Raw genomic sequence first — 10806 nt, 5'->3', positions numbered from 1 at the left:
GACGGGTCCGCATAAAAGTTTGCCCATTAAAAGTATGCCCCCAAGATAACTTTGTGAAGGAATTATCAAAGTTTTGGGACGATACTTATGCCAAGTCTCCACGTATAAGGCATTTAGTATGCCGGTCCCGATAAAATGTGTAATTCCTTAACAAAAGTATGCTTAGGTCCGGCATACACGCGACCCCAAACCTTGTCTTGCGATTTTTTTTTTAATTTATGCTTGAGCGGGGGTTCGAACTCGAACCTCATTATTTCGACGCGAAAGCTTAAAGTTGCAATGCGAAGGGCAAAAATTAAAGACAATGATATGAGGGCATAATTTAAAGACCACAAATATGAGGGGCAAAATTTAAAGACCACCCCAAAAGAAGGGCACTCCGCGCAAAAAAATGAGGAAAAGGAGAAAAGGCCCATTACCCAAATATGGATGAACAGGAGTAAAAATGGGAACAATAGTACAACAATTTTACTGTTAGAGATTATAGGTTATAGTAAGGTCTTTATACACGTAAAACAACAAAGTGAAATTTGTTCATATTTCTATCAATACAATAATGCAAATAACTACCATGAAGTAAATAAGTAACTATTTAGCTTCATCTAGACATTAGAGCACCTTTACATAAATTCCAGGCCATCGGACGTATGGATGTGATTGACATCAAGCTAACTTATTGCCCGTCGAGCAAACCCTTAACTCGACGCATCACAATACACGTTGATGCTAGCCTCGACCTCGTACCATAACAAACATGCAAATAATGGGACGTTAGAGCGCGTTTTCATAAAATTGAGGCCTTGGACACTCACCAATTAAGGCGTGTTAATCGGAAACTTAGGTGGATGGTTTGCTGATCAAAGTTTCCAAGTATTTCTCCACATAGTCTAGGCCACAAGTTGTCTTCACAACAGGCATTATGGCAGGTACATCCAGATAGAATTTCGAATCGGACTCCTCGAGCTTGTCCCAACTTTTCAGCTGTTTTCGGGCTTCTCTGATGGCTGCTCTTGTAGCAGAATGGACTGTAGTGGCTAGAAGCAACGGTGGTTCACCAGAAGCTGCAAAAAGTAAAAATGTTAAAAGTATTTCACGCGATGCTTCCCACTGGAATGTACTTAGAATATGTGTTGCTAGGGACTCTTCAAAAATACCACAGGTGTGTGTCGAATCCTCAAATAACTATACATTTTGGAGGATCCAACATGGGCACGACATCATTCTTGGAGGTTCCGAGAAACAGAGGCGGAACCAGGATTTGAAGCTTGCTGGTTCGGAGTTCTAATTCTTTAAAGTTACTGGGTTCTAAATTCATAATTTTTACATATTTAACAAAAAATGTAATACACATATATGATTCGGACCAAAGCTACTGAGTTTGGCCGAACCCACGCCCGGAGGGCTAGCTCCGCCCCTGCCGAGAAATATAACTTAGAACACGAAACATGATTCTATGCATCTTTGGGGGATTTGACATGGGTGCGGTAACATTTTTGGAGGATCCAAACAACATAGCTTAGAACGGGGAACACATGATCCTATGCATTCGACACGAGTGCGACAACAGTTTTGGAGGGTCCGAGCAACATAGCAAAGTCACTGAAGCAGTCAATTAAAACAAGCAAAGACGAAGAAATGAAGAAAGAATAGTACCTTTAGACGATAGAATACGTTTTTTGTGATGTCCGCTGTTTAGCACACGAACGTTGAGATTTTGAGATATGGTGTCTATTGTCGGGATATGGTATGTCCAAGTGCTATTTGTAACCATCAAGCCATCTTCGTTTGTAAGATATTCTTCAAACATAAAATATCCAATTCCTTGTACAAAACACCCTTCAATCTGCAAAAATACAAAAAAAGAACAAAAGAAAAAGAGCGAGAGCGATAAGAAAATACTATTTGCACAACATTAGAATGTCATTTCCAAGCACAGTCTAGCAAGAATGCAAGTAATGCCCGTCAATATTTGCAAATACTGAACTTCGATATTAGTAATATTAGTGAAACATTGAAAACCTTGTACGAAAAATACTTCAAGTGAAAAAATAACTTTACTCACAAATTTAACTTTTTTTTTTCTTTTTTTTTTCTTTTTTTTGTTAAGTGAAATTCATGTCTAAAAAACACAACTTCGATATCAAAATACTCTTGTTCAACTTCAACTACCAGAAATGCTTCTCTTTTCAACTTCAACCAAATATTTTGTTCAAACCATATAAAATCTATAGAAAAACAGCTAAAAGAATATAACATCCTCGTAGTGGACAATATTTAACCTGTCCCAAGTCAACAGCTGGATTCAAGCTCTGACCACAGTCATATATAATATCTGACTGCATAATTCTCGGTTGACCTGTCAAAATATCTATCTCGACCTGCAATAGATCAGCATCTTTATTGTTAGTTTTCCATAAGTCCTGCCGTGTTTTGCACTCGTAAATATTGACTGTCAGTGGTGGAGCTATCCTTGTCCAAGGGGTTGTTGGAAAATTACACTTCATAGATAGGTCAAATATTTATTTTTGTGTATATACACTATATGTTGAATCCTCTTGAAAGGTGTAAATTATATTTTGACTACCCTTAGTGAAAATCTTGGCTCTGCCATTGTTGACAATTGATGGAATCCTTGAATCAGACTTGAAGCGATGAATCAGGCCAACACATTGATCCGAAAAACAAGTAAAGGAACAAATGTTACCTCGCTGACAGCAGCACCGTAGTTCAAATATTTCCTGGAACTTGAATCTGGAACAAAATAAGAATGTGCTTGTAGATCTATTTGTTGAGCTTCTGCCTGCAAAGATAGGGATGGTTTTAAGAACAATACATAAACGGGCACTCAAACTTGGCCTTAGCTGTCAAGTAAGCACTCCAACTTTGGGAGTGCACATATAGACACCTCAACTTGTCCCCACTGTGTCTCATGGACACCCGACGCTGACATGGCACATAAATTTTGGAGGTGTCTAGATGATCATTTTGTAAGTTGGAATGTTCAACCGACACAGTGGAGACAATTTAATGTGACTAGATGTGTATTTTCAAAGTTGGAGTGTTTAGTTGCCAGCTGAGGCCAAGTTTGAGTGCTTGTTTGTGTATTATGCCTTTCAAGAATTTGAACCTTTAAAATATTCGATATATGAAACATGATGTATAACAAATAGTTCCCAAGTTACACATTGTGCAATTCATTATAAGTTTTCAAAAGTAGCATACAACACAGGAATCCAATCGTGACAGATAGGACCAGATTTGTGCTTGTCTTTACTTGAATTTATATCATCTTTGGAAAATAGAATTTTAATTAGAGAGAGAAGAAAACCTCATGAATCAGTGTAGTCCAATCGACAGAACCATTTTGTTCTTGAAGTTTTTCCTTCAGAGGTGTCAGTCTTTCAACCAGGATATTACAGCAAAGTCGAGCTGCTTCACAGCTTGCTTCAGACTTAGTGCTTTGAGCAGTATATCCAGTTTGCACTAAGCTTAACGTGTCTATTTGTATGATCCGTACCTTCTCCGCGATTTCTTCGCTCCAACTTCTCTCGATTAAACTAAGAGCATACGCGATCACCTGTTTAACCTTTGTCCATAGCCCTTGTCCGATTTCAACCCCTCCGGCTTCACAAACTATTGATCCATCCTGCAGAATGCTTACTTTTGCTGGCGTTGCGTACTGCGTAACTTCATACACGATTGGCAATCGAGAAATACCCCTTTTCTTCCACATGTTTTTCCGGTTAAATTCATCTATCGTCTTTCTTCTATCTACAAATCTTGAGGATGTCCCCAACTGATCCATGATACTAGGCAAGGTATATTCTCCTGATTCACCCCCACTACCCTTGTAGAATAGTTTAAGGCTTTCATACGTATGAATATTTTGGCTACTGACAGAGTCCACCTCCATTTCCAGTACACTTGCTATGTGTTCTGTTATAGCGTCTGCAATATAAGATCCTTGGACATGCCCGAGCGCCCGCATAGCAGATTTGCTCGTAAGGTTTGTCTTGCAATTTTTTAAATCGAAAGAAAAGGCACCCCAATTGTATTTCTTGAGTGCTGCAATCACATGATTTGCTATGAGAGGGGTTATATCATCTGATATCCCTCCATTTATTAATACATCAGCATGTAAGGCTGTGATCTTCCCATTCGACTTGAATCCAGCACTGTACGTTACTTTCACGGGGTGTCTTCCTCCTGATATTACCATGTCGGTATTTCTGTTGACGTATATCTTGACAGGGCGTCGTAACTTGTAGGCTGCAAGTGCACAGGCTGTGGAAACCTGAAGTATCACACAAATCTCAAAGTAGAATCTGTGCATTCGGAATGAATAACTTTAACAAAAAAAACTTTCCGTTACGTGCAAGAAAAAATTGTCTTTTCCCTATTGAACCTTCCTTTTATCCTTTTAACAAAGAGTTAAGTTTCCACAATAGTAAACAAAAAAAGGAAAAAGGGTAGCCCGGTGGACAAAGCATCCCGTATTCACACAGGTTCCAGGGAAAGGGCGCCCCCAAGGGGTGTGATGTGGGAAGCCTACCTGATGCAAACATCAGTGGCGGAGACAACTCTGTCGTTGCTCCAAGGCTTACACAATAGAATTTCGTTAAAAGCAATTGCTAATATTTCACAACTTGTCTAAAACTTCAGTTTTTCTTGCTTCTGTTAATAGGGACTCACTGGCATAATTCTGACTGCCTTGCCGCCGAAGCCACCTCCAACCCTTCTTGTTATCAGGCGGATATTATGCTCGGGAACACCAAGACAACGAGCAATCACACTATGCGTATAGTCAGGCCATTGCGTTGAAGCATAAACAACCATGGTGTTGTCCTCATCCGGACTGCTAATGTAGTCTGTGGCTCCATATAAAAGTAGTACTCCGATGGAAGTCTCAACTGGAAAAGAATGATACTAATCAATTAAGCATTTGAGCTGTTACCATACATTTACGATTAAACATACCTTGGTGAATGCAAATGTAGAAGCGGATAACTAATCAAAGTACCTCAGCAGAAAGAATCTTGTGGTCAGCTTCAGCCATTCCTTTTGAGAAATCACCAATCGGTTCTGTGTTCAGAGATAGAGGACCTTGAAGAAAACTTGATCTCTCGACAGCCTCCTCAACAGTTAAAATCGGCAAATCTGTATCTTCTATGTCATATTCAACAACAGCTGTTCTGGCAGCCACATCAGCAGACCTCTGGCTTTTAGCAACCTGTCATTCCACAACTAGTTTGAATATATGAATAATCAACTCTGCATATATAAAACCAATCCTCCAGATAGAACCTTGAAATGATGGCTTACCACAACAGCAATTCGGTCGCCAGCATATTCGCAACGTTCCTCCGCAAATAGAGGTTCAGTGCCAAACTGGCCCCAAGCTCCTATATTTTCCCCTCCGCTCGGGATATCTTTAAATGTAATAATGCCAATGACTCCATCTGCTAATGATTTAGACTCATGCTGGAGACTAATGCTCCTTACCCTTGCTAAAGGTTTTGTACTATAGATAAAAGCTCCATGTAGACAGTTTGGTGGTGATGGAATGTCGTCTGCATAAACAGCTTCACCTGAAAAAAGCAGTGTTAGGCAACAAAATCAAAAGTTATATAGAAGAACAAATTCATCTGTAAAATATACAAAACCTATATAAATCATCAACTATATATAAATTCCGAACTACTTGGGGTCAGATACATGAATCCTCTATATCTTTACTACTATATTTAGAGTACTTTCATTCTAATACTAAAAAATTTGTCTTCAAAGCACATTAAGGTTTCTGTGATCTCTAGATTTCACATTTATCCCTGCATTCACCTACATGTCTCTAATCGTACTATAAAAAACTCATGGTAAACATTGGACCTAAGTAGGTGTAAGAACAACTAAATCTCTAAATGATACAAAACTCTCTAAATGATACAAAACCTGAGTCGTGTGTTAATAAAAGAATGGAAAAGGAGAGTATCGTAGATGGGGCAACAGAAAAAGTGAGAAACAATGACGATAACTACTGATCAAGAAAATAACAACCGACTCGAATACAAAATAGTTTAAATCGTCTTTCAAAAATGAAAGTAAATAAAGAAGAGAGAAATGATGACATTGATAACCAGAAATGAGTTCAGATGAAAATGTCTTAATACCAACGAATGACACAACCTTATAGTTGTACCCTATGTTGCTCGGACTCTCCAAAAATGTTCCCGTAGCTGTGTCAGATCCTCCAAAACCCGACGGCATTTTTGAAGCATCCGAGCAACATGGATTGTACCTAACTCTTGGGCAATGAGCCTTAACATTAACTACAATAGCTCTATGCATACACCAGAAACATATCAACATACTCTAGATTTCATCCTGAATACTGAAGATATTCGTTTTAGTATCAGTTTCCATTTAAGAACAATATGTTCAACGATTTCAGAATGCAATTTAACGGACATTTATGAAGAAAAAAAGAGACCAGAAGCTTTACATTTATTGGTTTCTACGTGTCAAGGACGCCTCAACCATATTTCCATTTATTGGAGAATCTTAAAGCCATTTATCCATAGACGTTGGCCATTCGTGTTAGACTTGGCGCCATCTCAAAATGCAGATTTCTTCTGATTTGTATTATAGAATTGACAACATCAATACCTACCACGCCTCGGTCCCAAACATTTAAAAATTTAGAGCATATTAAAAGTGTTCAACTATTTCTAATGCAGGTTTGAACTAAGTTAACTTGAAAATTTAATGATTGTAATACTCTAGGCTCCAAACATAAGTATCGTCAAAGTCAGGAAAGTAGGAACAGAGAATAATACATAATTGATAATTAGGCTTAACATGCAGAAAATGAAACAAATACATACATACAGAGAGAGAGAGAGAGAGAGAGAGAGAGAGAGAGAGAGCAAACCAGAAGCTTGCATGGAAACTCCGTATTTTTTCATTGGTTCACCGACTGGATAGTATTCGGTACTTGATTCAACAACCTGCTTAGCAGATGATAGTATTGTCTGTGTTTTTCCTTGACTAGTGTCACCATCATCATCATTATTACTTTTGGAACTGTCCTCTACAAAAGTTTCTCCAATTCCATGGAACAAACCACTGGAAACCGTGGAATCAACGTCGGTCAAAGGATACAGAAACTTGAATAGAAAACCGATGGCCAAGCTTGACCTGTACTCGGGATATGAAGTCCCCGGTTCAGGGACTACATTTAGCTTGACTAATTTCAGTGCTTCATACAGAATCTTGACGTTCAATATTTTCCCGGTTAGATATTTCTCTACTGTTTTCGCCCGTATTGCGTGTTCTGTACCAAAAGCACCGTATGCCAACTTGATCGAATGTATGACAACCCCGTTCCTGTGGGGAGAAACATCAGCTAAGAAAGAAGCATTTACATATGCCAATGCACTTCCGAGAGGTCGCGGTGCAGCTCGATAGGTTTCAAACAAAAACTTCGAAAAGTTCAGAAGAAAATTTCCGTCCTTTTTAATTGGGATCCAAACACTGAGAAGCACACTTCTTGAGTCTAGTGCTGGCCTTGCTAAGAGCTCCTCCCATTTAAGTTTTTCTTGTCCATGAACGGTTAATAGACTAACCGTAGCGTCCACTCCGAGAAATAATGTAGACATATCAGAAGGAAAACCAAATTTCTGTGCCATTGCTAAATTTCCCCCCACACTAGCAGTGTTTCTGACAAAGGGATTAGCAATCTTCTGCATATGTTGAGCCAACTTTTGGGACACCATCTCTCCATATGAACCCAAATTGACATCGGTTCCCTCATTCAGGAATGCAATAACTCTAGATATTGTCACAGTTGCTCCGATTTCAATTCCTTTGCAATCCCTATTGAGGATCGACAGATCAGGGATACGCCTCAGATCGATGTACTGGTCATATCGCTGTGTTTCCTTATAATAACCGGTGCCAGTATTACCGACAACAATTTTAACGCTCCCAACATTTTCAGACACGCTATGCTTCAACAAGCTTTCTAGCTCCTCTATAGAAACAGGACTAAACCAAGAATACCTCGTGGAGTCCAAATGTGTGCCGGATTCATTTTTCAAGAATTCAGGATACGTAACAAGATTCTTACTTGGATCATAAGGAGGCAATTTACTTACTTTGGTTTCCTTGGAATCTCCGTTTTGCCAAAAGGTATTGAGTCCCAAATCCTCTATATCAACATCAGAAGCAAAACTCTTGCAGGCATCAGCGATGGGCCGGTAACCAGTGCAACGACAAAGGTTCCCTGCTATGGCCTTTTCAGCTTCAGATGAAGTAAGCTTAGAGAATCCTGGTGGAGGATCGGGCTTGTTTCCTTTATCGGCATTGATGAGAGCCGAGAAAAACGACATACACATTCCAGGAGTACAAAAGCCACATTGAGATGCATGGAAACCAGCAAATCTTTGGTGAATTGGGTGATATCCATCTTTGGTGTTACCAAGGCCATCACTAGTAGTAATTGCACAACCATTTAAACTACAAAGAAGTGTAAGGCATGAACTCACACTAAAATCTTCAACTCTGTTTAGTTTGGAATCATACTTTGAGACTAAAACAACACAAGCTCCACAACCACCTGCAAACCATCAAACTTACAATCAAAATCTCAATTTCTGACATAAATAACTGCGCCTCAATCCCAAGCAAGTTGGGGTCGGCTAGATGAATTATCACTGACCATATCGCTCAATTTAAGATCATTTATGTCAATATTTTATGACAACAATAACAACTAAACCAACACCCAAGCAAGTAGAAGTAGTCTATATGAATCATCACTGACCATATCGCTCGATTTAACTTCATTTATGTCAATTTTATACAATAACGATAAGTCGATAACAACTAAGCCTCAATCCCTAGCAAGTTGTAGTCCGCTATCTAAATCCTCATTTAAACTCATTTATATCGATATTATAAAACAACAATAACAACTAAGCCTCAATCACGAGTAAGTTGGGTCGGCAACATGGATCATCACTGATCATGTCGCTCCGTTTGAGCTCATCTTAGACCCATAGATCATTCTAATATTATACAAAATAAAAATAAAAATCTCAACTTGTGAGACATTCATTTAAGTAGATTTACCAAAGGCTGAAGTTCGATTAAGGAAGCAAAGAAGGAGCTCCATCAATCTAAAGTTACTGAATGGAGGAATTAAATATCTCATGTGCCAAAAGAACTAAATGCTACATCCTAAAAAATGCATAATTTTGCCATTAAGAGGTTGTTTGGTTGGAAATAAGTTATCCCAAGATAACTTATCCTGGGATCGATTATTCGGGATTAGTTATTCACGATATACGGATAAAAATAATAATCAAGGATAAGCTAATGCGAGATTAGTTATACCATCATTTTAACCAAACGTGGGATAAATTCATCTCAAATTTAATCCCGGAACCACGCATCTCCAACCCACCCCCGCACTATCCACCCACCCCCTACCTGCCTACCCCAACCCACTCTACCCCTACCCCACCTAACCCCCAGCCTATCCCACCTACCCCCATGCCCCCACCCCCACCACCCCAACCTACCCCAACCACCAGAAGTTGCACTCTGAATTCAAAAACTTCATAGTGTTTATTTATGAAAATACTCTTAAAATGACATTTTTCAACTTGCGTATCAAACACAAGAAAATGTGTAGGAAAATCACTTATTTTCCGAGATAATATTTTCTTGAAAAACATTTTCCATCATACCAAACACACCCTAAGTTGCATATAATGGAAAGTGCTACATAAAATGAAACAGAGGAAGTAGTAGGTAGCATGAATCAGTACAATTTGTTTTTTCATTTAACTCTAAAATAAGAAAAAATAAATAAAGGACAATTTACCTTCACCACAACCAAGCTTGGGACTCTTGAAAGAAGCATGATATCTCAAGAACTGAAGCAAAGTAGTAGAAGGATCAACACATGCTAACTCAAATCTCTCTCCATTAACTGCAAATACCAAGTTCCCATTTCCCATTGACCCCTCCATTAAATAACATATAAACTTATTTCTGACTTGTTTAATCTAAGCAGAAAAAAACCAATGAAACATAATATTTGTTAGGTATATAAAGTATTTCTCTCATACAGATTCATGCACGTTCCTTGAATTATTAATTTATAAAGTGTGATGAGATTAGCTAGTAGTGAGTAAATTTGAGAAAATGACTCCTTATCTTTGGTGGCAAATGGACTTCTTGTTTACTAGTTCTCCCATATATTCTCTCTCTCTTTCTCCTATATAAGAAGTGTCAGCGAACAGCTTAAGCAGCATGTTTTCGTTGTCACGTCTGTTTGGTAATGAGGACATTTTTGATATTTTGTGATATTTGTGCTTTAAACTTATTGTCCCTGCTGTGAGGGGCAGAGACACTAAGGGGTCAGGGTTCACCCGAACCCCTTTAGCTAAAAATTACACTATATATACAAGATTAAAATTATTTTATATTAACTTAACCCGCGTATTATTTTTTTATATTTTTAAAGTCATTTAGTAAAAATTCTGAATCCGCCACTGTCTTTTGTTTATTGTGTGTATCTTTTCCTTTTTCTCCTATTCCTATATAAGAAGTCATGGAAAGGCAGTTGAAGCAGCCACCTCTCCGTTGACATCCCTGCTTGCCTCCAGGGTTATTTTTTATTTTTCTTTGTCTTTGTTCTTTATGGCTGTTGCACTTGATGGCCTTATGGTTGTTCATTTACTATAAAAAATTGGGTAATTTACGAAAGTTGAAAGTTATAATTAGCGGAGTTTTAACCTC

At 38.4% G+C, this 10806-nt stretch overlaps 1 pseudogene; it reads right to left on the bottom strand.

Moving 5' to 3' along the window:
- Positions 1-446: 446 nt before the first annotated feature.
- On the bottom strand, positions 447-10303 carry LOC132065568 (aldehyde oxidase 4-like; annotated as a pseudogene).
- Positions 10304-10806: the final 503 nt, after the last annotated feature.

The sequence above is a fragment of the Lycium ferocissimum genome, chromosome 7, assembly GCF_029784015.1.
Source record: "Lycium ferocissimum isolate CSIRO_LF1 chromosome 7, AGI_CSIRO_Lferr_CH_V1, whole genome shotgun sequence".
NCBI lineage: Eukaryota > Viridiplantae > Streptophyta > Magnoliopsida > Solanales > Solanaceae > Lycium > Lycium ferocissimum.
The sequence above is the reverse complement of the archived record's forward strand: the minus strand, read 5'-3'. Positions and strand labels throughout refer to the sequence as shown.